Below are 11,706 nucleotides of genomic sequence, written 5' to 3'. Positions count from 1 at the left end.
TGACTGATTCTCTACCTTTGCAGTTCTTCACGTTTCCACAGCCACAATACATCCTCTATGATAAGACTTATTACAATGTACTGTAATTTTTTGCCCTCCTTAAAGGCATAGACTATATTTTCTTCATCTTGAAGTCACCACCGTCTAACACAATGGTTGGCACAAAATAGATATGCCATGCGCTAACAGATATTTAGTTTATGAACTAAATAGGTTTGTAAGAAATTAAAAAGTATAGTAGGGTCCCATTTTAAATCATCAAACCTAAAATTAAGGGCATTCCTAATTCCTAATAATTACAATCCACACTAGTATGTACCATGTCCTATTTACAAACTTTTTCTTAATAGAGGAGTAAAAGTGTAAGATATTCTATCCTTAATGTCATTTTATAAACAAGGAAACCCACATAAGACCAATCATGTGGTCTAACAGGCTCTAAAGCAAATTGGTAATGAATCTAGGAAGAAATTCAGGTTTCCCACACTTTTACTTTAGAGTTCTTAATTATGGAACAGGCAAGTATAAACTGCTACTTCATTAGAAGAAATCTGCAAATCACAAAGATATAAGAATATAAAATACAAAAATAACTCTTAATCCTCCTAAAAGAATGGCACAAGAACAGAAGTTACCAAGCCAGAGACTTCTGCATTTCCTCCTTTCTACTCCGACACGTAACAATCCTCAAAAATGGAGGCTCACACTTTCAGGTCCCTACTGAGTGAGTGTCTGTATCAGAGGTTCTCAAACCTGGTCTAAGGGCTCCGTTACACTCTTCAAAACTACTGAGAATCCTAAAGACTTTTCATTTATGTTGGTTATATTTATCAATATGTACTATATTTTTAAAGTAAAACAAAATTTTAAATATTTACTAATTCATTTAGAATAATATCATCAAAACCATTACATTAACATAAATAACATTTCAAATGAAGAATAACTACGAGTGGGGCGGGCCCTGTGGCCGAGTGGTTAAGTTCTGGCACTCCGCTTTGGCTGTCCAGGATTTCGCTGGTTCGAATCCTGGGTGCGGACACGGCACTGCTCATCAGGCCATGTTGAGGCAGCGTCCCACATGCCACAACTAGAAGGACCCACAACTAAAATATACAACTATGTGCCAGGGGGCTTTGGGAGAAAAAGGAAAAAATAAAATCTTAAAAAAAAAAAAAAGAATAACTATGTGCTTTTTTTAAATTGGTGAGCAGAGTGACTGTTACATTCTTGCAAATCTCTTTTGTGTCTGGCTTAACAGAAGACGGTTGGATTCTCTTATCTGCTTCTGCATTTAAACTACTGCAATATACTGGTTTTGTTTAAGTATGTAGAGAAAATCTAGCCTCAAACAGACATGTAGCTGAACAGGGAAGATATATTTTACTAATATTTTCAGACGGTTGTGGATATTCTTCTTTGAAACCACATCAAAACTCAACAAGTGGTAGTTTCTTTAACAGTTAGCAATGTGGAATCTAAAAGTGTATCAATGAACTTTTTGTACTCTGTTAAATTAAACCCCATTGGGATAAGTGATAGCTATCCCAAGAATTCAAAGTTGGTTTAACATCTGAAAATCAATCAATGCAATTAACCATATTTATACACTGAAAAAAAACTATATGATTATCTCAATAGTTGCAGAAAGAACATTTGACAAATGTTCCAACACTCATTCCTGACTTTAAAAAAGAAAAAACTGTCTCAGAAAACTAGGAATTCAAGAGAAATTTCTCAACCTGATAAAACGCATCTAGGAAAAACCTACACATGATAACACAATTAATGGTTTGAAGCTGCATGCTTTCCCCACAAGATAAGTAATGAGGCAAAAACGCCGGCCCCCACTACTTCCATCAGCACTGGAGTGGACGGTATAGCTATAGTACAACGGGGCAAGGAAAAGACAGAAACGGCATCCAAATTGAAAAGGAAGAAGCATTAACTGTTTTTATTAGCAGATGATCATCTATGTAGAAAATCCTAAGGAATCCACAAAATAGTTACTAGAACTAATAGTCTATTTAGTATGGTTTGCAAGATAGAAGATCAATATTGAAAATACATTGTATTTCTATATATTAGTAAAGAACAACTGGAAACTGAAATTTAAAAAACCACATCATTTACATTACCATCAAAAAACAATTAGGGATTGGGGCCAGCCCTGTGGCCGAGTGATTAAGTTCCTGTGCTCTGCTTCAGTGGCCCTGGATTTCCTTGGTTGGGATCCTGGGCGTGGACATGGCACTGCTCATCGGGCCACGCTGAGGCAGTGTCCCACATGCCACAACTAGAAGGACCCACAAGTAAAATATACAACTATGTACTGGGGGAATTTGGGGAGAAAAAGCAGAAGAAAAAAAAAAGATATTCAATAGTCGTTAGCTCAGGTGCCAATCGGGATCAATCTAACTAAAGATGTACAAGATCTGTACAATGGAAACTATAAAACATTGCTGAGAGAATTGAAAGAAAACTTAACTAAATGGACAGATATATACCATATTCTTGAATCAGAAGAATCAATATCCAGGCCTAGCCCCACAGCCAAGTGGCTGGGTTTGCACGCTCCAGTTTGGTGGCCCAGGGTTTTGGCACTTTGGATCCTGGGTGTGGACCTAGCACCGCTTATCAAGCCATGCTAAGGCGGTGTCCCACACAGTAGAACTCGAAGGACCTACAACTAGAATATGCAGCTATGTACTGGAGGGCTTAAGGGAGAAGAAGAAGGGGAAAAAAAAGATTGGCAACAGGTGTCAGCTCAGGGCCAATCAAAAAAAAAAAGAATCAATATCATTACAATGTCAATTTTTTCCAAACTGATCTACAGATTCTATACAATTCCAATCAAAATCCCAGCAGGCATTTTTGTAGAAAGTGACAAGCTGATTCTACAATCCGTATGAACATGTAAAGAACCTAGGGGGATGCGTACCAATCAATAGAGACAGAAAGCAGATCAGCAGCTGCCTGGGGACAAGTGGGAGCGAGGAATTACAAAGGGCCACAAGGAAACTTTTGGTGGTGATGGATATTATCTTGATTGTAGCAATGATTTTACACATGTCAAAACTTATCAAACTGTATACATTGAATATTGCAGCTTATGATATCAATTATACCTCATAACGTTGTTCAAAAAACCCACTGGTCTATCTTGCACTTTGAATGGATCTTTTACATGCATGATTTTGTAACTTCATGCACGTGATCATTCAGAAAGTATTAGTTCAATGAACTATGCAGATCCTCCAATGTTGACACACTTCAGTATATAATATCAAAAAAATCACATTCACTAATATTATCAATCTCCTCAGACAAGTCTTTCATTATTGGGAAGCAAGCTCATGGTGATGGATACAAGTTTTCCAAAATTCTAATTATTGCTGGAAAGCTTGACTTTTATCATTGTCAACACATACTGTCAGTTGTTTTCCTTGCAGTGACAGGCTTGTTTCATTAATTTTTAAGAAAAGGTCACCAAATACTCAAGTCTGAATAATCACAGTTTGTCTGTCAGTCATCCTTTCAAGTAAAAACGGTGTTCTCTGAAAAAAAGTAGCTGGTTCAGTTGCAACTCAGTCACTAAAAGGCTTTTCTAGAGTCTACCACACTTTAGAATGCAAGTGCTTTATGCATACCTCCCATTTCATCACTCAGAATCTAAAACAATTTGTACTCAAGGGAGGAGAGTTATTACAAGTAAAAATTTTTTTTTGTTCCAAAAAAAGGTTGAAGATGCTGGTTAACGCCATAACTGCTCCCGGATAGTTAGTTTGGCCAGGTTCCTCAAAGCAAAGAGGGCCCTATTGAGAGGGCCCGGCAGCCTTCAGGCACGGCCCACAGAATACATGAGGCCAAGAGAGAGAGATTTTCGCTTGTCTACCAGAGTTTCTTTCTTTTTTCTCAGAAGTGATTGGTCACTCCCGCTGGCATAGTTATTTGTTGGGGAGGCCGGATTGGAGAGGCAGAGCTCAGAAGCATGTTTCAGAGTACAGCATGTGAATGTGAACCACGTGGGGAGCTCAGCCTGCGGACACAAACCACAGATTTCTTCCTTGAGAGATGGAAACGCATGTCTGTTAAAGTCTGAACTTGTTGATGAAATCACTCTAACACCTGATTATTAGAGGATAGCTGTGCTGTTTTATTGATGATCTTTTATGATTAGAATGATAAACTGATTTACATATTGCACTAAAGCAAATAAGTGAAAAAAGTTTATATTTTCTTTTGATCTTATAGGCTGTAGATGATTTCTTTGAGCATGAACAAACATTCCTTTTAGAATATCATATGCGAGTTAAGGATGCATCTGCTAAATCTGATAGGATGACAAGATCCCACAAAAGTAAGGTTTTTTCTCCATGGCTAAAGCTTACACTTTTTAATGGCATAATTATAGAGTCGTGTTACTTACAGTTTGTTAAAGTCCTGATAAAGAGCGGCGGTTCTCAAACTGTGGTCCATGATTGCATTGTAGTTATCAGACAGGCCAGACGACCCCCTGGAGAAAACCCCCTTCACAGGGGAAACAGGTGGCCAGACCCTCTCGCAGGCCCTCCTGCAAATAACCAGGAAGTGATTCTGCTAGGCAAGGCTTAATAGGAGCGATTTTCGAGGCGTTTCCTCCTAGAGTTAATTGGTCAAAAGTTGAATTATGCACTCAGAAGGAAGGGGACCATCCAAAAGCCCTTGCTGAACGTTTTATACAGGTTTTTCAAAGGCACGCTGCATTAAACCTGGAAACCCCAGAACATAGGAATCGTCTAATTTCTGCTTTAGATGGAAATTTTCTTCCTGATATAAAAAAACATTCAAAATAGTATGGTTGGTTCGTTGGGGCAACCATTAAGTGTAATAATCGAGGCTGCTACACAGTTCTTTGAAAATAGTCTCCAGGAAAGCAAAAGAAAAAGAGAATTAAAGACAACTCTTCTCGCTTTACAAGTTGATTCTTTTGAGAAGCAAAAAGGCAACTCTGAAAGCAAACTAAAGCCCACTTGGAGGCCTCCCTATTGGCCCCCAGACAATTGCAGGTATTGCAAGGAACCAGAGCATTGGAAAAGAGAATGTCCCGCTCTTAAGAGAAGGGAAAATTTTAAAAATGTCCCCGCGTGGCTCCAGCACCCCCAGAAGGCCCGTTTGTCTCCTCCTGAGGGGCATTTCTCCCCTAAATGATGGGGTCACCTGTTCCTCAGTCGCACCCTTGAGCCTACCATTAAACTTAAAATAGAGGATTGGGAGCTGGATTTTTTAGTTATGCTGGTGGGACTTTCTCTACTACCCACTTGGAGGATTTATCTCTACCTGTCACCTCTGATTCTCTTCAAGCTGTTGGAGTCTCTGGGCAGCCTATTTCACTGCCCGTGTCTCAGCCCACTCCCGTATCTTGAGGCCCCCTTAACACTCATCATGCCTTTCTGGTCTCTGACTGTTCACCAGCAAACCTCTTCGGCAGAAACTTGTTATGTAAATTTAATGCCACTATAAATTGTAATGAAAAAGATATTTTTATCTCCTTATCCTCTGACCAAACCCCTGACCAAAGTCTTCTACTTTCCCTTGCTAGAAACTCATCCTGATTTAAATTCTTCTGAAGAGGATGAGTCTCTAAAAGATGTCCCAATTAGTCTCTTGACTACACCCGCAAATGAGGTAGGATTGTTGCTCAGTGCAGAACTCGTGCACATTACTTGGAAAAAGAATAAACCGTTTCCATCAGTAGCCCAATACCCGCTCTCTAGAGATGCAGAGTGAGGAATTGAACCCATAATTGACTCCTTTTTGCAACAGGGCTAGTTTTTACTTCCTCACCCTGTAACACTCCAATCTTGCCAGTAAAACAAGAAGGCAAATTTGACTCAGATGGGGACCAAATCTATAGATTTATATAAGACCTCAGAGCCGTAAACTCTTGTATTTCCTCGGCATCCTGTGGTCCCTAATCCAGCTGTCATCCTGACCTCAACCCTGGCTGAAGCAGCTTGGTTTACAGTAGTTGACCTCTGTTCAACTTCCTTTTCAATCCTGTTGCGCCCTGACTTACAATTCCTTTTTGCATTTACATTTAAAGGGAGACAATTAACGTGGACTCGCATACCTCGGGGATATTGTGAGCCCCCCTCAATATTTCCCCAAGTCCTTAAAGCTGACTTGGATTCTGTAGCCTTTACTCAAGGCTCCACTCTTGTTCAATATGTGGGTGACCTTCTACTCTGTAATCAAACTGAGCAGGGAGCCCTTAGAGACCCCTCATTCTCCGGAAGGCACGAGCTGAACGAGGTCATAAAACCTCCAGATCCAAACTTCAGTGGGTGCAAACTACTGTTACCTACTTAGGGCATGAGATATCTCAAGGCATTCAAAACTCACCCCAGAATGCCTGGAGTCAAGTTTGTCCATCCCTCTCCCCAAAACAAAAAAACGGTTACATAAATTTCTAGGAGCAGCTGGTTACTGCTGCCCGTGGATTCCTAATTCTGCAGCCCTTGCTAAACACTATATGCTCTTCTTCAAGATATCCTTCCAGAGCCTATTTCCTGGCCTTCAGAGGCATTAACCTCCTTTGAAGCCTTAAAATTAGCTTTTTCCATGCCTCTGCCTCTTGGTTTACCAAATTTTGACAAACCTTTTCATCTGTACTCTCATGAAAGTAACGGAATTGCTGCAGACATTCTAGGACAGTGTTTTGCCTCTCAAATAAGTCCTACAGCATATTTCTCACGCAAACTAGACTCTGTGGGATCAGATATGCCCCATGCTTACCTGCGGCAGCCGCAGCTGCCACCTTGATCGACAAAGCCAGTGCTCTAACATGAGGCTCTCCCGTTCACGTGTATGTCCCCTTTGCCGTGTCCGCTATTTTGCAAGTACATAGGGCACAACGCCTGTCTATTCGGCGACAGGGATATGAGCAGGTTCTTTTAACCAACCCTTCCATCAACTTACGTTGTTGTAACACTTCAAATCCAGCGACTTTACTGCCCCTCCCTGATGATGGAGAACCCCACTCCATCCCACATGATTGCCTCGCAACTATAGAAATGGTGTCAAAGCCAGGAGAGGATCTTTCAGACATCCCTTTAGACAATTCAGACTTACTTCTGTTTTGTGATGACCTATAACGAAATTTCTGGGGAAACATAATAACTGGTTATGCCATAGCTTCTCCACATGAAAGGCTTGAAGCTTATTCTCTGCCCACTGTAAAATCAGCCCGAGCTGAGGAACTCATAGCTCTTACTAGAACTTTCATATCAGTAAAAGGAAAAACTGCCGCTATTTACACAGACTCCAGATACGCTTTCGGAGTGTGCCATCCTGTTGGCACAATTTGGAAAGCCGGTGGATGCTTAACTTCTGCAGGAACTCCTATTGCTAATGGATGCTTAACTGCAGCCTTACTACAAGCTGTTCACTTCCCTTCTACAACTGCCGTTGTTCACTGTTCAGCCCATACGAAGGAGAGTGACGTCATATCTTTAGGAAGTGCCAGGGCTCACGGAGCTGCTAAACAGGCAGCTCACAACGGATCCCCCTCATCCTTTTTCCATCCCATTTTTAAACCTGCCTTTATCCCTGACTCCTACTATTAACTACCAGGCAAATGCCCCACAGTCTGAGAGACAGTTGGATACAAAAGGGTGCCAAACAATTATCAGACGGATTATACATTTCCTGTAGCTCCTTTTCTTGTGATTTTTTTGGCTTGCACTCATCACTTATCTCCTACCAAAGGGAACATAGGTGCAAATGGGGGATAGTTAAGGAACTAAAAGACAATTGGTTTGCCCCTGGCATCCATAAAATTTCTGACCAAATTATTTCCCAGTGCACTACTTGCAAATCTTACCAAGTTTCTGGGAGAAACCAGCAAAGCCCAGGAAGTCCTCCCAGGCCCACGCTGCCCTTTGCGAGGCTCCAAATGGACCTCATAGACTTGCCCCCAGCTTTAGGCTACTCTCACCGGTTATCGTCTGCATGTTTAGTGGACGGACTGAATGCTATCTGACTAGACATGCAGATGCCACACAAGTGGAAAAGAAATTAATAACTGAAGTTCTTCCTCATTTGGGTGTTCCTTTATGGATCGAAGCAGTGCAAGGAGCTCATTTTACAGCAGAGATAAACCACTTGCTTGCAAAAACTCTGGGGTACTGATTAAAATTTCATGCCCCATATCACCAGAGCATCATCAGAGCAAGTGGAATATAAAAATCTAGACATAGAAAGGACTTTAGGAAAGGTCTGTCAAGAAACTGGACTTAAATGGCCAGAAGCTCTGCCCTTGGCCCTTATAAAGATTTAAAACACTTCAAATAGCAGACATGGATTGACTCCTCTTGACATTGTTTTTGTATTCCCGATGCCTACCGGCATCTCTAAATCTTCCGTTCCTGGATTAAGTGAATATTATGGGAATTGAAGTGAACAATTTAATGCTATGACTAGCTATTTAGCTATATACAAAAATTGACCAGTATTCTTTTTTTTTTTTTAAGGAAGATTAGCCCTGAGCTAACTGCTGCCAATCCTCCTCTTTTCACTGAGGAAGACTGGCCCTGAGCTAACATTCGTGCCCATCTTCCTCTACTTTCTATGTGGGACGCCTACCACCGCATGGCTTGCCAAGCAGTGCCATGTCCACTCCCAGGATCTGAACCGGCTAATCCTGGGCCACCAAAGTGGGACGTGCGCACTTAACCACTGTGCCACTGGGCCAGCCCCTTGACTAGTATTCTTGAAGCAGATTGTCAACAGGTAAAAGAGCCATGGCCTGCACCTTCTGACAAGCCTTACCATCCCTTTTGACCAGGAGATTTTGGGTGCACATCAAGGTCTTTAGAAGAGAAAACTCTGTCACCTCGCTGGGAAGGAACTTATGAAGTCCTGCTGCCCATCTTCACTGCCATCAAAGCAAAGGAAAAATCTTCCTGGATCCGTGCAAGCCACACCAAAATAGACCTAGAACATCGCTCTCAAGACAACTGGGAGACAGTGCCCACAGGCGACCTTAGACTAAGGATTTTCAGGGCCAATATCCAGGCCCCAGAAGCAGTTGGCCTCACGAAGTAGACAGCTTTTCCCAAGACCACGGATCAAGAAAGCTTGCTTTCACCTATTTTCCCCGCCTTGCTTTTAACAATCCCCTCACCACACAACAATTAGCAAATATATATATTCCTTTAAATCCTTTATTAGAAAGCTGACTGGAGAGTGCTGGTCTCTATCCTACCTCCCCTCTCTAAGTCTCTGCTATGGGCTCTTTTCCAACCTGTGTCTTGCTTTTACTAACCCTCTCTTTTTCAATGGGTCGAGCACAGACCAAACACCCCCTTATGCCAGTTTATCAAGCCTTGGCCACGCTAACTAATCAATCTGACTGCTGGTTATGTCAACAGCTAGATAGTGCAAAAGAACCTGAACTAGTCTTTGTTCCTGCTGACGTGAACACCTGACGGACTAAGTATGGAAGATGGATGTACAGGGTATGGTGTCCACAACAAGGAAACTTCACTCTGCCTCTTCTCCTGGTGAGTCACTGGGCCCCAGAAAGCCTCTGTAGAAGCCCAGGGACTGTCCCTTGCCCAGGTAAAGACAACAGGTGAAAGGTTTTCCCTCTGCATTGAAAGTAAACATGACCCCAGACCTTTCCTGGGTGACATACCAGAATAATATCGTAATCAAACTCTCCGGTTTGGTTCCACAGGTGGCATCGTCACACCTCTCAAGGGAGTTATAAGTGGCTCTAACACTACTCCCTTTGGCACAAACATCTGCCAAATCACCAAATGCTCTGGAAGGCTTACGAGCCACCCGTGTACAACTTGGGGTATTGCAGCTGCCTGCATGGGTAAGCTGCCCAGTGCCACAAACTATATATGGGTGGATCAAAAATCTGGGCTCACTCGGTCAGGTGACAGGACCAGGCTTTATAGCTGCCGAAACCAGACCGCAGGCCTCTTGTACCAGCTATTTCGCAGTCTGTGCTGTTCTCACAGATTGACAGGAGCGCATGGAAAATGGAGATGTTTAGGCACTAACAGTGCCAGTGGCATAGGGCATGGGATACTCCAGACCGGGGGAACCACAGATCCAGTTCTAACCTTGTCTGTAAACCACATTGGTCTTTCTATTTTATGTGGCAACAAAGTATACAAAGGATTCCCACCCAATTGGTCAGGACGCTGTGGACTCGGATACCTGGCCCCTTGTGTCACCAAATACTCTACCCTAAATGCCAGCCAGATTGCAAACTTGTTCATAAGATTGTGCCACATAAACGTGCAGGCCGAGAAATCACGGAGAATCCGCTTGTGTATCACAAATGCAAGTTCTTTTCAGCATTGAGAGTCTTACTCCCCAGCTTTGGAGATTATGAGTTCGAAAAGGCGATCTTAAATCTCTCCATGGTGATGCAACAAGAGTTCAACACCACCATGCAGACTTTGAAAATACTCCGGTCAGAGATTGACAGCATAGCCTCTGTGGTACTCCAAAATCGACGTGCTGTGGATGCATTGACTGCCCAGCAAGGAGGAGCTTGTGCCATCGTTGGCGAAAAAGGTTGCTTTTATGTGAATCAAACAGGGCAGGTAGAATCTAACTTACATCTATTAGAAGAGACTATTGACATTTTCAATCAGATAAATGAAGCTCACACATTTTATAGGACTGACATTTCCAGGATTGGGGAACTGGTTTAATGGAGTGTGGGGAAATGTGCTACGGTTTGTTCTTTTCTGCTTGTTTATCCTCATTCTAATCTACTTTCTTTCGTCTCTTTGCAGATTTCTTACTACTCGTTTACTAACTCGATTTCTCTCTCCACAGTCACCAGCTCAGTTTTTAATATGTAAAACTTCCGGGGAAGTTTCAGAGGAGGGAACTGATGGGGTTCAGGGCAGGCTGCCCCAGGATGCACCACTCTCTTATCTCGAGGTGAAGACAATAAAGACTCAGGAAGAATATTTGACCTTCCCCCAAACTGCCTAAAAGAATTTAACACAGAAGGCCTGTTCCTGGAAGGAGCTCATACCTTATGATAGCTGTTGTATAATGTAAAATAGGTGTGCTAGAAAGACACCAACAAACTCATTTTTTGGCCCAGCAAAACCTGTTTAACAAACATTTGCATTTCCCCCTCCATGTAAATTGTCTTCCTCCCCTCTGAAATTCCAGACCACTGCCCCTAGCATCCTCCTTGTCTTTAGCTGAAGGTATTAAAAGGGGCAGCCTCGGCCAGATGGCTGAGTGGCTCAGTTTTTCCTGAGTTTCTCCCATGTACACATGCTATTAAACTTTGATTTTCTCCTGCTAACCTGCCTTTTAAATTATTTGACCAGCCATAAGAACCTTAAGGGGAAGCAGGGGGAGGTTCTCCTCCCGCTTCCCCTACAAACCTTAGGCCTTCATTGGACACAGCCCCTGCCAGGATGCAGACGTGTGGAATCCTTGACACTCCAGCTTTTTGGTGCTTTGGGGAAATGGGGGGTGGGGGTGGAGGGGTGTGGCAGGGTGTGTGTGTGGGGGGGGTGGGGGTAGGGGAGGGACCAGTGGCTTTTGGTGACCAGCACACGTGAGCGTGAGCCCCACACCCGACTCTTTCCGTCTGGGGTGTCACAGAAAGTAGTGTGGGGGGGGCGGGGGTGCCTTCCGAGGCACTGCCCCCCATCCTAGAAGGTGCAGAGGTGC

The sequence above is a fragment of the Equus asinus genome, chromosome 2 (genome assembly GCF_041296235.1).
Source record: "Equus asinus isolate D_3611 breed Donkey chromosome 2, EquAss-T2T_v2, whole genome shotgun sequence".
Classification (NCBI taxonomy): domain Eukaryota; kingdom Metazoa; phylum Chordata; class Mammalia; order Perissodactyla; family Equidae; genus Equus; species Equus asinus.
The sequence above is the reverse complement of the archived record's forward strand: the minus strand, read 5'-3'. Positions refer to the sequence as shown.